This window comes from Mastomys coucha, unplaced genomic scaffold (genome assembly GCF_008632895.1).
Source record: "Mastomys coucha isolate ucsf_1 unplaced genomic scaffold, UCSF_Mcou_1 pScaffold13, whole genome shotgun sequence".
In the NCBI taxonomy this organism is placed as follows: Eukaryota; Metazoa; Chordata; class Mammalia; order Rodentia; family Muridae; genus Mastomys; species Mastomys coucha.
Window position 1 is genome coordinate 86,139,538 of NW_022196895.1, and position 21,251 is coordinate 86,160,788.

The 21,251-nt window shown below is 39.5% G+C and overlaps 2 pseudogenes; both read left to right on the forward strand.

The window, feature by feature from the left end:
* The first annotated feature begins 3,381 nt into the window (after positions 1–3,381).
* LOC116087449 lies at positions 3,382–20,394 on the forward strand (annotated as a pseudogene).
* Positions 7,943–10,077, forward strand: LOC116087452 (annotated as a pseudogene).
* Positions 20,395–21,251: the final 857 nt, after the last annotated feature.

Sequence of the window (21,251 nt, forward strand, 5' to 3'; positions counted from 1 at the left end):
TTGAGCATTCAGCATTCTAGATTCAGCAGTATGCATTCAGCATTCGGACTCGCTCGCACTCAGACTAGAACCAGAACTTAGGTGGACTAGGACTTCAGATTCATGCAGTCCATGGCGTGCAGCACCAGTTGAAATTCAAGAGAGTGAGCATTCGAGATTCGAGATTTGAGCATTTGGCATTGAGGATTCGAGATTCGAGCCTCTACCCTCCTGGCTGGCGCACCCACAGCCCCACGGGACTCTGGCGGGGCTCATGCAGCCCGTGAGTGCTCGGAGCCCGGGGGTGCTGTGCCAGTCCAGAGGAGATGGCTGCTGCTTTAGACCTAGTGTGTTTTAGATGGCCTCAGATGTACCTTGACTACTGAGCTGCCAGATTTTTCATTTCTCTCTTTTGCAATGATTGTAAAAGCCTCATGTCATTTTAAAGAAATACACTCAGACCTTACACCACTCTTGTCTAGTCTGTCAAAAAGCTGAATCCCATGCACACCTGGCCAGAACCCATCGTCCCGCGGAGCAAGGGACCCCATAAGAAATCCCAGTACATAGTAGTAGACTAGCATGAAAAACTCACAGATATGAATTTGCTTCTAAACTGCTAGGATTAATAGCATGTACTACCATGTTTGTCGATATTTATTTTTTAAAATGATTATATGGACACTGGTGGCAAACATCTAATATGACTTTAAGAGGTATTGTATTGTCCTAGTTCTCCCGTGTTCCTTTTTATCTATGTTATTTAGGTTTTCATTTGCTAAAATATGTGCATGCATGTGTGCGCATGTGCGTGTGTGTGTGTGTGTGTGTGTGTGCTTGTGTTGACTATGCAGCACATGCTTGCCTCAAACTCAGTGATCTTCCTGCCTCTGCGTTCTAAGTGTTGAGATTGAAGAAATGCATTACTATCCCTTACTTGAACAATAAGTTTTATGGTGAAAGTTCACTCTCTCTCTCTCTCTGTCTCTCTCTGTCTCTCTCTCTCTCTCTCTCTGTCTCTCTCTCTCTCTCTGTCTCTCTCTCTCTGTCTCTCTCTCTGTCTCTCTCTCTCTCTCTGTCTCTCTCTCTCTCTCTCTCTCTCTCTCTCTCACACACACACACACACACACACACACAAGAAATTTAGTTGTTCTTTTATGTGTATGAGTGTTTTACCTGTATGTGTGTCTTTGAAGGTCATTCATGCCTGTTAGCCAGGGAGACCAGAATATGGTGTCAGAACCCCTAGAACTTGAGTTATAGATAGTAGTGAGCAGGCTTATGTGCTAAGAATGAAACCTAGACACTCTGGAAGAAAGTTCAGTGCTCTCAGCTTCTGAGATATGTTCCACTTCCAAATTTTTTATTCCTGATAATGCTTCCTGTCCAAAGCATTCTATCACTTGGGGGTCAGACTTGTGCTGAGGGGATCCCTGCATAGACAGGGAAGCAAAACACACTAAAAAATGAGTATGAAACGCCTGTGCAGATTGACTTGAAGTATCAGACCTGGGAACTCTAATACTAGGCAGTTCATTGCCAGCATATTTAAAGCACAGTACAATTTTGGAAAAGATTTCCATACAACAATCAGTCCACTCAGTCCAGTTCCAGGTGCATAATAAAGCCTAACATAGAAACTCTTTTACAAAGTACATGTGACTATGAGGGTGGGTTCTATAGCTAAAAGACGTAGAATTTAATGTGGTCTCTGACCAATAGCATAGAGGTCAGCTGGCCATAAAGTGCATGTGACATCTCCCCTGAGGATGGGTAACAGTCTAGGGAAGAAAGAATCTGAGATAATCATTCTGGAGAATTTGAGTTATGTCTGCCTTTATAGCAAAAGGTAGGTGAGATCTGCCTCCACAGAGATCACATGGTCATTAACAAAATTCACTCTCAGCCTTTTGGATAGAATGCAGAATAGAATTTTATCTCCTTCATTGAGAAGAGGAACCTATGTGTTAAACACCCATGGTTTCCCTAGTGATCTATGGATACAAAGATCTTTGTGTTCTCAACATTTTCTTTCTCATTAAAGAGTGGAACTCTCCTGTAAGTGGGAGAATTAGCCTTGGGCAAAGATGAGGTCCCTATTTGGCTATCCAATGCAATGTGGTCAGTCCTGAAACTATATACACACAACTAACAGAAATGGACTCAGCAAGTTTTATTCATATATTTGAGCATACTTACTTGACTTTCAGCTAAAACCTTGTAGTATAAGGTGAACATTCCAGAGACATTTCTGTCCGTCATTTTTTATAATTTACATATGTTTCTGTTGACTTTGAGTTAGGAATATCCTTAAATATCTCTACTTTGACATTGTGACCATGTTCAGAATTTAATTTAGCATGCTTAGGAATAGGCAAACCTATATATTACTGAGACTCTAAGTAAAATCTCAATGTCTTCCTTTATTGAAGACAATTTTTGCTATGGAAAGGACTCCCATGCTTCCCTTGCCTGCCACAGGGGAAAAAAAAAAATCTCAGCTCTTTTGTCTTGGCATTTATGATGGCTATTCTTGACTATATCTGCAATTAACTAAAATCCAAAGAGTTGGGTACTGTGGGAGATTTTTCTTAATTATAGCTTTTGAAATGGAAAACCCCTTCTTTAATCTGGCTCTTTTGAGGTGATTGCAATGTTCAGAATTTAATTTAGCATGCTTAGGAATAGGCAAACCTATATGTTATTGAGACTCTAAGTAAAATCTCAATGTCTTCCTTTATTGAAGACAATTTTTGCTATGGAAAGGACTGTCATGCCCTGAACATGTGGGGACTGAGGAGTGCTGGGAGAACCAGGAGGTCCGGCCAGCTTTGGTGCTTTCAGTGTGCACTTCAGCCACTTGTCCCAGGTCTGAATCCCAACAGCCACAAAACAAAAGTCTTGTTCCCCAAAATCTCTATTTGTTAATGTCCTGTGCACCCTTCCACTTGTGAGACAGACCGATAACTTCACCGCAAGTTGAGTAATGGAGTATGCACGCTATCTACCCTGATTACAGGAGGAAGAAGGGAAAAAGCCTACTGAGTGCTGTGAGGAGAGCTCAGGCTGAAATAAGGACCTAGAGAGCACAGGGTCACGGCCCACGAAGGGGAGGAGCAGGCGGCGGCTGAGCTGTGGTAGGTCTTCCCCGGGGCGGGGTGGGTAGGCTATTAGAAAACGAGCGTAAGCGCTACTGAAATGCAAATCCCTGCGGATCTGGAAAAGGTCCAGGACAGGCTTCCCTGGATAGGAAGCCTGGTCTGAGAACCTCTACACTGGGTCCTTTCCGCAGCTCTCACCCTAAAGAAGGTGCTCATGTCACTCAAGACTCATTGGCCAATCAGAACCTTCAGAAGAACCTGCCAGTCGGAAGATGAGGCGGATTCTTCCGGGTGACATGCTGCAGGTTCCGCTTAGAAGCCGAGCAGGCTTGAGTGGTTCTATGTGACTTGCTCTCTGTCCTGCCGCTGATCCCGTGAAGCGCGCTCAGGCAAGCTCCAAAGTTGCGACATGGTGAGCACAGGGTCACTGCCAACAACCAGGAGGAGCAGGCTTCCTGGGGCTGGGTGGGAACCGGAGGCCAGATGCGGCCACCTGTGAGGTCCCTTGTTGTCCTAGCCACTCTCTGGACCCAGAGGTAGCCTCTGAATAATTTCAAGCGTGTCTGTAGAAACGTCTTTGGCATGATGCCAAACTCTGAGAGCCCTAGTTTCTACAAATTCTGTTTTTAGTACTTTAAGGTGTACAATCCATTTGGAGCTAATTTTGTGGAGGTTGTAAAAGGCATCTCATGTGTTGGTTAGCAATCTAATATCAAGCTGTGATGTAAAAGAGTAGAATTAATGATATAAAGGATTTACTAATGGTTAGGATATAGTATAGTAAGCCACACCACGTATAATTTAGCTGAAGGAGGACTGCCTGTAAAACATCCCACAGATAAATAGTATGCTAACCAGGCCTGTTAGAGATTAGAATGTTAGGATATGTCTGTTCACAAGGAATGTCCAGAAATATGGCTCCAAACCATAACAAAGGAAACGACCCTGATTTACAACCAGCCACTGGACCCATCCCCATATTAAAGAGCAGGCCTCTAACAAGCTGCTTGGTAGGGCATTATAGGATCACAATCAACATTAAGGCCTGGTGTGCCATAAAGGTTCAGTTTTCTTCTTGAAAAAAGCACAGTTCTGCCCCATGGGCAAGATGATACCAAGCAGTAACTATTTGAAAAGGTAAAAAAACACTGTTGTGTTGAGTGATGGCCTGAACAAGCAAGGCTTTCCTAGAGGTCCCCACATATAGTGTCGTAGTTCCTTCTGCAACCCTGTTTAAGGTTTAGTCTGTTGCTATGTATTGTAAAGCTAAATTCTGTACAGGAAGGTCTAAGCCTATAAGTGAATTCTCGCCATTACAAACTTTTGCTGTGCAAATCTTGTTCTTAGTTTAGATGTATTGGTTAAATAAAATTGGCTACAGCCAATTACTGGAGGGATTAGAGGAAAGTGGGTTTTGAGTTACCTGTTCGGTGTGGAGAGCAAAAGGATGAAGGGAGGGCCCCTGAGGAGAGAGGAGAAAGCACCAGGAGAGCAGAGGTGCCATGAGCACTGGCAAGTATTTGGGGCACATCGTCGGAGAGATAGCCAGGCCAGCAATTAGAAAAGCAGATTATGGGTTACTCCCCAGTAATTGTCAACGCTGAATAAAATAGCCATAGTCTGCTTCTCATTTATTTGTAAGCTAGTCAGGAAAAGCATGAATTGGTTCTACTACAAACTCAGGAATGTGCTTGCAGAGTCAGTAACAGGGCCTAGGCCTTGGGAGCTTTTCCTAAGGCCCTGAGGTAAAGAGATAAGATAGCTCCTTCTCTAAAACCAGGAATATGCTTGGGAGAACTGGTGATGATCTGGGGCCAGGGCCTTTGGGAAAAGTTGCTTCAAATTCTGAGAACACAAGTTCCCACCATATGGGACTGTGGTTTATCAGTCCCAAGGCCATTATAAGCTTGATGAGTAATGTTTTTGAGATATACCAAATTTGCCTTATGCAGCACAGTTTGATTAGACTCCTCCTGAGTATGTCCCATGATGTTTCTACTAACTTCATAGTTTCTTCATATGTTTCTTCTAACTTCATAGAAGTCTCCCATTTCCTTGCATTTCCCTCATGTAAGTAGTATACAAGATAGTATTCTTCTTTAGAAGCTTACTTAGCTTAAGAAATAGCTTGTGAGGGCTGGAGAGATGGCTCAGTGGTGAAGAGCACCGACTGCTCTTCCAAAGGTCCTGAGTTCAAATCCCAGCAACCACAAGGTGGCTCACAACCATCCATAATGAGATCTGATGCCCTAACCCTAACCCTCATCTGGGGTGTCTGATGACAGCTACAGTGTACTTACATATACTTAATAAATAAATCTTTAAAAAAATAGCTTGTACAAGATCTCCTTACCCCAGCTTTTATACCTTCTACCTTCTCCTTTTCCTATGTTTTTCATCATCTGGGACCTTCCACTTAGGACACTGTCACTAACCTGCTGTTTTAGGGCACTGGTATACTTAAGAAATAATCTTGGGCTCTTACCCTCTTATGCTCTTGCCTCTCTCTTGCCTCCTGCCCCCTTGTGCCCCCTCTCTCCCCACTCCCTTCCCCCCTCTCTCCACGTGGCCATTGCCAGCCACCACTTATCTACTCTTTCCTTCTCTCTGCCTTTTTCTGTCTCTACTACTCTCTTAACTCCCCTCCTCATGCCCTAAATAAACTCTATTCTATACTAAAAAAGAAAAGAAATCATCTTCGCTGTGTAAATTTCCCATCTGTCTAAGTAGCTAGACTTGCAGTCCCTAGTCCATATTTAAATTGTTCAAAACAACCTGTGACCTGAACCTAAAAGAGATGGAAGATGACAGCATATATGGAATGCAAAATTTCCAGAGGCTGGCTTCTCCTTTTGCATTAACCAGTATACCTGGTCTTTGCTACTTTGTGGTTTCTTCTTTTTCCCACCCTTTATGCCTTCCTGTTCCCCCTCCTGCCCCCAGTTTCACCCCCTATCATTAGACAGGAGAGATACAAGAATAGAGGAGAAAGATCCTTGAATCTAATTCCTTTCCTTGGACCCACTGGCATGAGTTGAAGAGTCTCTGAGGGGCCAGCAAGGATTAAAGATAGGAAAGGCAGAAAGAAGATGCAAAACCAAGAGTTAGATTTAGGAGGATTGCTGGTTAATACTGCAGCAACAGCAACCAGCAGCAACAACCAGCAGCCTTGAGTTAATTTTTCATAGCCTTTTTATACCTCACAGTACCTTGGGAAGCAAAGCCACAAGCTAACAGAAACAATTTCCTGAAATCTGTTCTTATCCAGAGGCACCTCCCTGTTCCTTCCACTAAGGTAAATAGAATTTTCAGCCCCTCGACTTGAGCCTCAGATGTATCTCCTCTTATCATTCCATCTCTCAGCAGGCTGGGAAATCTGCCAACAGATCCTAACCCACCTTGACTCTTCCTGGCAGGCAGACTTCTATCTGTTTCTCTGTGAGTCTGTCTGCCTGTCTACCTTTCCCTGCACTGTACTTTCTCCCTTATTCCCTCCCAACTGGTCCCTCACACTCCTTTTCCCATCAAATCCCAGTCTACTCACAGAAACTATTCTGTTTTCCCCTTAGAAGGAGATCCATGCTTCTCTTCTATTTTTTTTTTTAAAGATTTATTTATTTTACATGTATGAGTACACTGTAGCTATACAGATGGCCGTGAGCTATCATGTATGTGGCTGCTGGGAATTGAACTCAGGACCTCTGCCGGCCCCTCTCACTCTGGTCTGCTTGCTCTGGTGTAATTCACTGTAGCTGTCTTCAGACGCACCAGAAGAGGGCGTCAGATCTCTTTACGGGTGTGAGCCACCATGTGGTTGCTGGGATCCGAACTCAGGACCTTTGGAAGAGCAGTCAGTGCTCTTACCCGCTGAGCCATCTCACCAGCCCCCATGCTTCTCTTCTATACCCTCCTCTTTACCTAACCCCCCTGAGTTTGTGGAGTACAGCTTGATTATTATTTACCTAATAGGTTAATATCTACATATAAGTGAATGCATACCATATCTGTCATTCTGGGTTACCTCAATTGGGGTGATTTTTTTTTTTTTTTAGTTGCATTCTCTTGCCTGAAAATTCATGATTTCAGTTTTTAAAAAGAGCTGAGTCATAGATACTCCATTGTGTAAATGTACCACATTTTGTTTTATTTACCCATTTTTTAGTTGAGGTACCTCTAGGTTGTTTCCAGTTTCTGGATAGTATGAATAAATATGCTATGAATATAGTCGAGCAAATGTCCTTATGGTAGGATGGAGCACCTTTTGGATAGATGCCCAAGAGCAATATAGTTCGGTTTTGAGGTAGATGGATTCTCAGTGTTCTGAAGAACCATGATTCTGAGAAAATACTGATTTCCATAGTGACAGTATTAGTATGCACCCACAAGCAGTTGAGAATTGTTCCCCTTTCTCCACATCCTTGCCAGCATGAGCTGTCACTTGTATTATTGATTTTAGCCATTCTGACAGGTACAAGGTAGATTCTCAAAGTAAATTTGATTTGCATTTCTTTGGTGGCTAAGATGGTGATGATTTCTTTAACTATTTCTCAGCTTTTTGAGATCCGTCTGTTAAGAATTCTCTATTTAGCTCTATACCCCATTTTCTAATTGAATTTTTTGCTTTATAAAGTCTAGTTTCTTGAGGTCTTTATATGTTTTGTATATTAGGCCTCTATAAGATGTGGATCTGGTAAAAAGAAATCTTTTCCCATTCTTTAGGCTGCCTCTTTGTCCAGGTGACTTGGTATTTGCCACTTTTACTCTATTTTCTATTATTGGCAAAGAGGAGAAACAGTGGACAGGATGAGTGTTAGCCTGTAATTTCTTTGATTTTTTTTTTTTTTATTATAGTCTTGTAGTTTATGTTTAAAGACTTATACGTCTGATTGTCTTTCAGTCTCCTTTTATTTGTGGTGCCATCTATGTTGTGTGATTTTACTCATTATAATCTATATTGTTTCTCTGGAACATGATAGGCCTTCACCTATTTTAGTCTTCTGAAAATTTACTATGTTAATGAGTTTCCTGAGTTTTTGATAGTTTAGGAGACAGTTTTAGTTTCCTCTTCTTGATCCTGATAGCTTGCCTCTCCTCATTTCTTGGCAACTCTATGTTTTCCAGTTGTTGCAATCACCAATGCTTGGGTTTTTGGGATTTTGCTACTTAAGTGATTGATATGGTTAACACAGTTGTTGAGTTTTTAAAACTTTCTGATATATTATTGTCTCTGTGTCCTAATTAGCTTCAGTTGTGAACATTTTAGAGCCTACAGTCATCTGAGGGAGCCTCACTTGAGGGCATGCCCTCATCACAATGGCTGTGTCAGTGATAGATTGTGTTCAGTGATGATTGATGTGGGAAGGTTCTTCTACTGAGGGTGGCAGTATCCCTAAGCAACTGTGCCTGGGCTGGAAAAGAAAGCTGACTGAGTATGCAGTGACCAAGCAAGAGGGCAAGTTAGGAAACAATGTTTGTCCATGGGTTTTGCCTTATTTTCATGAAGCTTGAGTTTCTATCCTATGCTCCCAAAATGATGGATTGTTATCTGACAGGACCAAACAAGTGAACCTGTACATTAGCTGAGATGCCTTTGGTTAGAGGATTCAATCACAGCAGCAGAGTAGCAAGTTAGAACAACAACAATAACAACAACAACAAACAAACAAACAAACAAAACAAGCAAACAAAAAACGTAAAAAGTAATTTTGTTGTTGGACAGAACTTGGAAATGTTCTCTTTTGGAAGAATGTGAGAAATATCAGGACTTGAGATGGCAAACAGCATAGAAAGATGCACTCAGAGCTTAATCAGATGTTCTTGTGGCACCTGGAAGATTGAAATATTGTGAGTAATGCAGTCAGAAGTCATAGGATTTCAATGGAAAATAGACTCCATTAAAAAATTTAGCTAGAGGTCATTTGTGTGGTATTTTTACCGAAAATCTTTCTTATCCTGCCCAATCCTTGAGAAATTGAGTAAGGCAGAATTAAAAAATAAGTGGCTGTATTGTTAGATGGAATATTGAATCTGTTAGGTGATTATTGCTAGTAACTCATTCAAGACTACAGTGGAAAAAGTGGGGCAGAAATAAATGCAAAGTCTGTGACTTGTAGAGAAAAACAGCAGGGGGAAGTTTCAGATGACTGTCAAATCCTGAAACAGAAGGATGAATTTTCTGTCTTATTTTTTCTTAAGTCATCAGAATAATTTACAATAGTTAAATGTTTCTTAAATTTACATATCTTTTGAAGCTAAAAGTAATATGCACTCAACCAGTTTTTAAAATCTATTTGGAATATTAAACATGATAGAAGTAGAAGAAAATCTCTTATGAAGTCCTCTATGAAAGGAAATTGTGAAACAGAAATCAGTCCAACTCCAAGAGAGCATATGTATCACAACTGTGGAGAAGCATGAATTTTCAAAGAGATTATTTATCACCACTAAAAAGAAGGTCCTGGCCCCTTCCTTCTTCCTCAGAGCTACCTTCGAGGTGCCTGCCATCTGTTTTATGGCATTATGGCTGCCCTTCCCCCTCAGGTGAAGTGCAAGATCATCAAAAAGAGGACCTAGACGTTCATCAGGCACCAGTCAGATGGATGTGTCAAAATTAAGCAAAACTGGCAGAAACTCAGAGGTATTGACAACAGTATGAAGAAAATTCAAGGAGCAAGTCCTTATGCCCAACACTGGTTACTGGAGCAACAAGAAAACTAAGCACATGCTGCCCAGCGGCTTCCAGAAGTTTCTGGTCCACAATGTCAAGGAGCTGGAAGTGCTGCTGATGTGTGACAGATCTTACTGAGCTGAGATCGCTCACAATGTTTGCTCTAAGAACTGAAAAGCCATACATAGAAAGAGCAGCACAGCTGGCCATCAGAGTAACCAATCCCAACACCAGGCAGAAAAAATGAATAGATAGCTTGTGTGCACATTTTTTGTGTTTAAATAAAACCACAAAAACTGAAAGAAAAGAGAAGGGGGAGGGAGAGAAGGAGAGATGGGGGAGAAGGAGTCCTTACTCAGGATTGAAGCCTAAGAAGGTGCCCTAAGGGAAACACTCCCTCCTGCTAAGCCTTCAGTCAATAAAAAGAGTAGGCAAAGTGATTCCTAAACCCAGGAAGGAATGTCTTATAAAACCCACTACAGCTGTGGTCCAAGCATGGCAGGGTCCATACCAATTTAGAATCCAAACTTGGCAGGATCACCCAAGTTCCAGAAATAAAAAAGATGCAAAGTTTAAGGTCATGGATTCTTCCTCTGTGGTTTCAGCACTGTTCTAGTCATCTGTTTAGCAGAGTCAGAGCCCCAGTGAGGTAGGATACTGTGAGAGTACATTGCATGAACTTGTGAGAATGAAGCCTGAATTGCATTTTGAGACCACAAGATGTTGAAATACCAAAGCTATGAGACACCTGCCATGGAGAGCTACATATAGTAAGTGCAAGTAACTAAACCAAGAGATATATGTATGAGAAGTTACAGGGATAGAGCCATCTAAGCCTTTTGAAATTGAGGCCCCATGTGTCTGAGACAGAGCTGCAGGATTTGGTGTTTGCCCTGCTGAATTTCTTGCTTTGGTCCAATCTTCCCTTCCTATGTTCACATTCCAATCTATTAGAATGGGAAGGGGTATTCTGTGCCATGTGTTGGAATGATATAACTTGCTTTCTATTTTACAAGATGTGTTAGTCAAGAGATTGTCTAGAGTGTTAGAAGAGACTTTGGACATTTGAAGAATATATGGGCTGCTGCAGACTATTAGGATCATTGAAGTTAAACTAAATGCATTTTCATCATGGATTAGCCTATAGTGACCAGGGTCAGAATGTTGTTGATTAAGTCAAACAGCTCCCAGATAGGGTGATGTCTTTGAACACTTGTCTCTCCTTTGTGGCTTTCTTTGAGGGAACTTGTAATGTTAGAGTCCAAGAATCACTGAAGGAAGACCCCCAGACTCAAATAGTATGCAAAAGCAAAGAGCATTTTATTCTGCAAAATTCTAGCATGTAGGGGTCTACCATTCACTAGGATGTAGACAGACATGTGAGCTTTGCAAGCTCAATTTAAAGCCAGTTCGGGGAATTCCAGGGTTCTCCTTCCAAGTGACCTTTATCCTGATTGGTTGGCTCAATTTCCAGGGGTATGGCTCTCTTTGGGATTGATCAAGGTTCTGGGGAATTTGGGGGACTTTCCAGAACCATTGCTGATTAACTATTCTTGGTTCAGGCTTGGCTCAGGCCTGGTGGTAGGGGCAGCTCCTGATTGGTGGCCTGGGAGGGGTGGTTTTCCTGCAGTTGACTTGTTTTGGACTTTTTCTGTTCTGTGAAGCAGAAACCTAAGCATAGTCTCCCAAACTGCCAGTTTGCAGCCTATCATGGAGTCAGCCTGGCTCTGGCCAACTCAGTTCTCTCAGTACAAGCTTTTTATAGGAGGAACCTTTCTAGATTCCTTATGGGAGATGATGAGATTTGAGTGTCTATAGACTCAACCTGTTTCCTCTCTCTCTCTCTCTCTCTCTCTCTCTCTCTCTCTCTCTCTCTCTCTCTCTCTCTCTCTCTGTGTGTGTGTGTGTGTGTGTGTGTGTGTGTGTGTCTCTACTGTATTATAGTTGAACCTGATTAGTCAGCTTCATTCTTATGTTGTCTTGCCTTCACCATTATAAACTATCCCTAAATCACATAAAATACAGTTGAAGCAATTGTTATTCAGTGCTAAGCTATTTTGCCAGCCTGATGTCTTTGTATTTTTAATTTTGTTGTTTTTGTTTTTGAAAACAAAATTTCTCTGTGTAGCCCTGGCCATCCTGAAAGTAGGTATGTAGAACACGTAGGCCTCAAACTTAAAAATCCACCTGACTCTGGCTCCGGAGTACTGGGATTAAATGTGGGCTTACATGCCTGACTTTTTCTTTGTTTGTTTTTATATTATTGGCTGATGGGCCTGGAATGTAGATTTTGATACATGTCAAGCATATGCTGTTGTGTTTATCTTCATTCACATTGTGAATTTTGAAAGTTGGCAGAGAGAATACTCTATTTCTCAGGATGACATGTATTCATAATATTAATACAGGGTGAGCTTTCTGAGTCACTGAATTGCAGGTGCATAACATTCTTTCTACCTGTTGTGTTTGTTTTGATTTTTTTGAATGAATATGAATATTTTGCCTGTGTGCATGAATATGCACATTATATATGCTTGGTCCCCATGGTAGTCAGAAGATGACTTCAGAATTCCTGAAGTTGGAGTAATGGATAGTTGTGAAGCAGTTGGCAGTTGAGCCCAATTATTTGCAAGACCAGCAAAAGCTTGTCACTACTGAGCCATCTCTCCTGTCCTAGTTTAAATTTTACATTGCCAATATTTTCATCTGTCCATTTGTAACTGTTTAAAGATGCATCTCGCCGGGTAGTGGTGGTGCACGCCTTTAATCCCAGCACTTGGGAGGCAGAGGCAGGTGGATTTCTTAGTTTGAGGCCAGCCTGGTCTACAGAGTGAGTTCCAGGACAGCCACGGCTACACAGAGAAACCCTGTCTCGAAAAACCAAAAAAAAAAAAAAAGATGCATCTCATTTTAGTAAGGTCTTGTTACTGTTAAAGTTTAAACTGGGGCACTTTGGGATTCTGGAAGATGAATACAGAACTGGAGTGAATGTGTAATTCGTTGTAGGAACTTAGTAAAAATCTCTGAGTTCTTTTTGTCTTTCTTGTTTGTTTGATTTTTACAGGGGAGAGAGGGTCTTAACATATATGTCTGGCCGTCTTGGATAGACCAGGCTGGCAGCCAACTCAATGAGATACATCTGCCTCTGCCTCCTGAATGCTGAGATTAAAGGCATGAACAAGTACAACCAGCTTGCCCATTTTTTTTGTAGTTAGTAATTGTTCATATAATTTCCCTAATGTGTGCTCAGTAGTATTTCTCTCTCTCTCTCTCTCTCTCTCTCTCTCTTTCTCTCTCTCTGTTACTTAGCATTTCTCTTGCAAAGCTATATCCTATTTAAAGAGCAAAGAAATGACATAGGTGAACTTTATTATTTATTATTCAGTTTCCTTCTAAGATGACTTGGTAATTACATTAGAACTTCTGGGTCAAGAAATAAGTGGAGGAAGCACCAGAATCATACAAATATATTATCAGTGAAGAATATATACAGTGATGTTGGAATCATGGTTTCTATGTACACATGTATGGGATATTTTAGGATGCAGTGACCTATGATGATGTGCATGTGAACTTGACTCAAGAAGAATGGGATTTGCTGGATCCTTCACAGAAGAGTCTCTACAAAGATGTGATGCTGGAGACCTACAAGAACCTCACTGCTATAGGTAAGATAGTGAATTTTCTTTCACTTTTTAAAATAAGGAAACAGCTGTTTCTTTGTTACTCATGGTCTTCTGTAATTTCAGTTGACAACAAGGAAGAATGTGGTGAACAAATCAGGTTCACTAAAGATAGAAACTTAAATTTTTCCTAATTTCCAATAATATATCATATATTTTCTGATACTATTTTTTAGGCTATGATTGGGAATATCATAATATTGAAGAGCATTGTCAGAGTTCTAGAAGACATGGAAGGTAATTTTCATGTGCAAGTTAGTATGAATATGCCTCTGAAGAAATGTTAACATGTCCTGGAAGTTTTAAACAAAAACAACACTGTAAAAAAGTACTTCTTGGGGCTGGAGAGATGGCTCAGCAGGTAAGAGCACTGACTGCTCTTCCAAAGGTCATGAGTCCAAATCCCAGCAACCACACGGTGGCTTACAACCACCCATAATGAGATCTGACGCCCTCTTCTGGTGTGTCTGAAGACAGCTATAGTGTACTTAATTATAATAATAAATAAATCTTTTTTTAAAAAAGTACTTCTTTAACTGTATTGATGATTATTAAATTCTCATGTACCTCAATGTCAGGTGTCTGATTTGTGTTTGCAAGGCATTCCTCTATGAAAGAAGACAAGGAAACAATGCCTTAACAGATATTATCATTTGAATCATAGCCACATTACAGCTACTCTGTAGAACTGCCAATATATACTTAGTTTCATACCACTCACATATTTCAATAGATAGATAGAAAGAGAGATAGATAGTCAGAGAATAGATTATAAGGATATGTTTCTAATAAATATTACATAGTAAAGTAGATTACTCATATAGTAATATTGCTAAGTTTAAGTGAGAGGGCTAGTTTATAAGAGTCAAGAATGTTGTTGGGGAGAAACCTTAATCCCTATACCACATGTCTATCGCGAACAAAAATCAAACTGTGTCAATGCTCACAGTATTCTTCTTTTAAAAGATGTATCATGTATCACAATGGATACAAGCTATGTGAACGTAGGGATATTGAAAGAAGCAATGTACCTTTCTCTCCTTCCCAGAACAGTTAAAATATATGTAGTTTCCCCATTTGAGTAAACTTTCTCAATCTGATACAAGTTTATAAATAGTTGGTCTTCCAACTTCATTGGGAATATGTCCATAAACTCACACTGTAGAAAATCCCTATGAGTACTAGAAATGTGGAAATTCTTTTTTGTTTGTGCTTGTTCACTTTGCCAATATAGTATGCAAATGTAGTGTATTTCACAATATAAGAAAATTTATTAATGTACTCAATGTGGTAAAGCTCTGAGATCTTCCATTTTTCTTCAAATATGTGAAAAATCTCATAGAGAAATCAGATGCTACAAAATGTGAGCCACGTAATAACACTCTTAACATTACAAGTATCCCCAAAGATAAAAAACAACCCATAATTAAGGGGAAACCATGAATGCAAACAAAGTGATAAAACCTTAAGATGTGGTTCCTCTTTCACATATGCCAATTATCTTTGCAGGCATGAAAGAAGTCGTACTGGAGAGAAACCCTCTGAATACACTCAATGTGGTAAAGCCTTTGCATGTCATAGTTATCCTCAAAGGCATGAAAGAATTCATACTGGAAAGAATTCATACCTCTATGAAGGTATTCAACATGATGAAGCCTTTGCATATCACAGTAATCTCCAAATACATAAAAGAACTCATCCTAGAGAGAAACCCTACAAATGCAATCGATGTGTTAAAGCCTATTCACAACATAGTCATCTCCAAAGACATAAAAGAACACACACTGGAGAGAAACTTTATGAATGTAAGCAATGTGGTAAAGCCTTTGCATACCATTCTGAACTTCAGAGTCATGAAAGAATTCATACTGGAGAGAAACCCTACAAATGTAATCAGTGTGGTAAAGCCTTTGCACATCATTGTAATCTTCGAGTGCATAAAATAATACATACTGGAGAGAAGCCCTACAAATGCAATCAATGTGATAAAGCCTATTCACAACACTGTAATCTCCAAATACATAAAAGTACACATACTGGAGAGAAATCCTATAAATGTAGTCAATGTGGTAAAGCCTTTGTATATTATGGTCATCTTCAAAGACATAAAAGAACACACAGTGGAGAGAAACCTTACAAATGTAATCTATGTGGTAAAGCCTTTGCATCTCATCGTTATCTCCAAGTACATAAAAGGACACATACTGGAGAGAAACCCCATGAATGTAATCAGTGTGGTAAAGCCTTTGTGTATCATGATCATCTTCAAATACATAAAAGAACACATACTGGAGAGAAACCCTATGAATGTAATCAGTGTGGTAAAACTTTTGCAGCTCATCGTTATCTCCAAGTACATAAAAGAACGCATACTGGAGAGAAACCCTATGGATGTAATCAATGTGGTAAAGCTTTTGCATCACATAGTTATCTCCAAGTACATAAAAGAACACATACTGGGGAGAAACCCTATGAATGCAGTCAATGTGGTAAAGCTTTTGCGTATCCTGGTTATCTCCAAGTACATAAAAGAACACATACTGGAGAGAAACCATATGAATGCCATCAATGTGGTAAAGCCTTTGCAGGTCAGAATGTTCTTAAAAGACATGAAAAAATTCATACTGGAGAGAAACCTTACAAATGTAATGAATGTGGTAAAGCCTTTGTGTGTAACACTAGTCTTCAAATACATAAAGCAACACATACTGGAGTGAAACCTTATGAATGTAAGCAATGTAGTAAATCCTTTGCCTCTCATGGCCAACTTCAAAGTCATGAAATAATTCATACTGGAGAGAAACCCTACAAATGTAATGGATGTGATAAAGCCTATTCACGACACAGTCATCTCCAAAGACATAAAAGAACACATACTATGAATGTAACCAATGTGATAGACCCTTTACAGGTCACAGTGATCTTCAAAGGTGTGGTGGTTTGAATATGCTTGGCCCATGGCAAGTGGCACTATTAGGAGTTGTGGCCTTTGAGGAAGTGCGACACTATGGCGATGGGCTTTGAGATCCTATGCTTAAGCCCCACCCAGGGCAATAGAGTCTTCTGGCTACCTTCTGATCAAGATGTAGAACTCTCAACTCCTCCAGTACCATGTCTGTTGGACACTGCTATTCTTTCCACCTTAATGATAATAAACTGAACCTCTGAATCTGTACAGAACCCTCAAATAAATGTCCTTTATAAGAGTTGTCTTGGTCATGATATCTTTTTCACAGCAATAAAACCCAGACTAAGACAAAAGGTATAAAAGATATCACACTGGAGATAAATCCTGTGAATGTGTTGAATATGGTAAAGCCTTTGCACATTTCTATAGTTCTTATTGCAATAAAAGTATTCAAACTTCCATTCATTGAAACCCTGTTAATGGAAGCAATGTATAACCTTTGTCCTTTACAGTTATTACTGAATGTAGAAAATAACACATACTGGAAAAAAGCCTTATGAATTCTCAGTATGATAAAGTCTGTTTTAAAATCTGCATAGATCCATAACAATTCAAACACCTGGTCAAAGTAAATGCCAAGAGTTACTATAATCAAGCTGTTTGGGTTAAAAGGTTAGATGTTAGGGTTAGATGTTAGGGGTTAAAGGTTAGAGAGTTAGAATTGGGGATTAGGGGTATAGTTTAGGGTTAGAGAGTTAGGGTTGAGAGGGTAAGAGTATAGGGGTTAGGGTTTGGAGGGTTAAGGTTAGGAGTTAGCATTAGGGTGTTAGGGTTAGGGTTAGATGTGTTAAGGTTAGAGGGGCTTAAGGCTAGAGAGTTAGGGTTAGTGGTTAGGAGTTATTGTTAGGGTTTTAGGGAAAAGAAAAGAAATGCCAACAGTGATTACTATTAGGATTCAGGTTAGTTTTAGCTTTAGTGTTAGCGCTTAGGTTGAGATAGAGAGAGAGAATGAAGAAAAGTTGTTAGGTCTTACCTTAAAAACTCATATTCCAGTGAATTGGAAAACTCAAATAAAATACTTAGATTTCTAGATGTATATGACCTACCACTAGTAAATCATGAAGATATTTAAAAAAAAAAAAAAAAGACCAGCTTTGTAGAAAGTAATAAAAGTGAAGCAGTAATCAAATATCTACCAATTAAAAAAATTATCAGACCTTCAATGAAATACTAACACAAATGCTTCTCAAACTATCTTATTAAATAACAAAGAAGGATATATTACCAAACTCTATATAAAGCTAGTATTAAGCTGATAATAAAATCAGATAATAAACAAAAAAATTACTGATAAATCTCCAATATAAATATATATGCAAAATTTATTTTAAAATGCTTGCAAACTCGATTCAGTAATATATCAAGAAACCACTCACCATGACCAAGCTGGTTTATTCCAGAGATGTTGTGCTGGTTCCATATGTCATTCAATAAATGTTATAAATTTCACAAATAATCTCTTGTTTTTGATAGAATAAAAATTATGTGACATCTTGATAGACATGGAAGGTTTTTGACAAAACCAACAATCATGTCAAACATCCCAAAGAAACTCAGAATATAAGAAACCTATCTCACCATTTTATATATATATATATATGACCTATAGCTAATGTCTTAAATGCAGAAAACAAGGGTTCCCACTTTCCTGACTCTTAATCAAGATGGTACTGAAAAAATCTTAGCTACAACAATATAAAGCAAATAAGAGGAATATAATATGGAAAGGAAGAAGTCAAAGTATCTCTATTTGCAGATAATATAATTTTATACATCAAAGACTAAAGACTCCCCTAGAAAACCTGAAGAATGGATAAATTCTTTTCAACAAAATGGCAGAACACAAAAATGACATATAAAAGCCTTTTCATTGGTTTCAGTGAAAAATATTCTGAGAAAGAAATCAGGGAAGTAATCCCATTCACAGCACTTTAAAAATCCAAGCAAAGCCAGAATTCAAATATATGATTTTATTTGTACAAGGAGCCTAGAGACATCAAATTGGTAGCAATGGAAAGTAGTATGGTGGTTGCCAAGGGTTATGAGAGGAAGAGGTGAAGAGTTAGTATTTATTTTGTATAGAATTTCAGTTTAAAATGGTAAAAGAATTCTGGTGATGGATGGGAATCTAATCCCACAAAACTGTGAATGAGTGTACTTAATGCCACTGAACTATCAACTTAAAAAGTTAAAAATGATAACTTTCATATTATGTATATTTTACAAGAATAATAAATAAAAGGTCCTCCCTCACCATAAAGTGATAGGGATGCTAGTTCCTGAATAGCTGCAATTCAGTAACAGCAATGTTCATCTACTTTGGTCAGTTTCTTAACTGTTTCACTGCATTTATATATGTCTATCTTAAAAACAAAGTAACATTAAAATGTCTACCAAGGTCTTTTCTAAGGTATCTTTTGAAATCTCAAAGGAAATTCAGTTGAGTGGACTTAGTGTAGTAGAGGCTGTTGTTGGCTCTGAAGTGCAGAGAAGAAGGCAGAATCATAGTGAAGCCTGAGTGCTCTGCACAGCAGTAACTCCTAGGCAGTAATTAATTAGTTTACTTTCCTTTATAAAACTTTACAGAATGAAATTTTATGCTTAACTGTTTTGATTGATTAATCACGTGTACTTTCACAAGAAGTCAGCATTAGATGCTTCCTTTGTCCTCAAATGTCTTTGTTTTTTTGTTTTTTGTTTTTTTAAAATATGTCACTGAGGCTAGGGTGTGTGAAACCCCTGGCTGCACTGGTGGTGGCCTGCAACATGCAAGGATTTTTTTTTTTTTTCTTCACTAAATGTTTGTGTCATCTTTGGCTGTGGAGAGATGTTTAAATTAAGGCTGGCATAAGAAAATATCCTCAGTGCTTCTTTAGATATTTAGACTAAAGTTTCATGTAACAAACATCAATTTATTACTCCTAGAATGGCAAGCCACCTCAAGGCAGGATAAGCAGTAAACAACACAAAACTTAGCATTCTATATTGAGTGACTCAGATTCCAGCTCTGAGTCCCAGACCAAGGGAGTGCTAGACAGCATCCTAGAGCCTTCATCTGTAAAACTGACTAAATTGCACATACCTTTCAGGATTACTGCAAAATTAGGGGTGAAATATGTAAAACTGTGCAGGCCCTCTCACCAAACAGACACTAAATAAACATTAGTTACTATTTCTGCCACTGGTGTTAGTGTTATTAGAGAGCCTATGCAGGATAGGTGACAACAGTAAGTGTACACTGGTAAACATGTTTTTTCACATCATTAGGAATATTGAGAGATTGAGACTAAGACAACTCTAGCAATTAGCATTTTTGGTTGATTTCAATGACACCCTAACTCTGAACTTTGCTAATATTAAACCCACCTTTTTATCTTCTTAAAAACAAGAAATATCATATAAAATACAATATTAAGGCAAGTTGACAGCTGCTCCCTCTTTCTTTCCTTCTTTTTAGTATGTGTGTGGGAGTGTGGGGGTACCCTCAGAGACTAGAAGTGTCTGGTCCCCTGGAGCTAGAGTTAGAAGCAGTTGTGAACCTTCCAATGTGGGTGCTCGAAACCAGGCCTTGGTCCTCTTCAGTGGTAGTCTGTGCTCTTAACCACTGAGCCATCTCTTCAGGCCCATAACTGCTTCTCTTGGTGAAGAAAGGAATACCTGTCTTAAAATTGTATCACATTACCTGGTAAGGACTATCACAAACAACAAAAAAAATACAGGTTGTGATTTAGCAATTAAGAGCCAGAAGACATGACAGTGCAACAGGTGTCCCTCTAATTCTCCTCAACCTTATGTCAGATTTTCATCAGATGTAGTCATGGAGAATAGGTGGGATGTTCTCAAAGATTGGACACAATATTGACCACCAAGTTTGCAAAGCAAATACATGTCCCAAACTATTGTATATTCTTCAAGCCTGTGACTGTACCTAAATGATTGTTATTGTTTGTTCTAATTTGTTTTCTATGCCGTGATAAACATCATGATCAACACCAACTTGAGGGTTTTATTTGTTCTGTCTCACAACTTGTAGTCTTTCATGAAGGGAAATCAGGGCAGTAACCCTGGCAAGCAGGAACCTGGAAGCAGGAATTATAGCAGAGACCATGGAGGAATGCTGTTTGCTTGCTTGCTCCTCATGATTGGCTCAGCTTGTTTTTTTCATACGACCAAGGACTACCTACCCAGGGGTCACATTGCTCACAATTTGTTGGGCTCTCTTACATCAATAATTAATCAAGAAAATGCCCAACATATCTGCCTACAGGCCAGTCTGATGGTGCCATGGAATGGATTTCTTCAGGGACCCCTTGTTCCATGGGGTGATGAGAGATTTGGCCAAGTGGGCAAGGGACTTTGGTGGTGACAGACAGAAACAGACACAAGGGAGTTTTGTAACTGAATGTAATTTGCACAAAGTAGAAATCAGGCTTATATGGTATACAGAGAACAGGGCAAATTACAGAAGTCACGTAGGCAGGAGATGGTCACATCAAGGTCAGTGCAATCAATCAGCCAGGTGCAAGGCGGAGGAGCAGTGGTGTCATTCTTCGGACTGGGTTGTCCTGGCAGTCCCAAGATAAATTCTCAGGTTCTGTCTTGAGGCAAGCAGCTGAGGGTCGTATTTTAGCATTTCTTGGCTGTAATGTAAATAATTAGTGAGGGAAGCCCTATAACTTCTCTCTAGTCAGTAAAACAATTCTGCCTTGTGTGGGACTGCTCTGATAATTAGTGCCTAACTGCTATCTCTAATTTTGTGGGACTGCTCTGATGATTTGTGCCTAACTGCTATCTCTAACTTTGGAGACACTCTGTCTAATAAGACAGCTCCTTCGTAGAAATCCCAAGCTAAC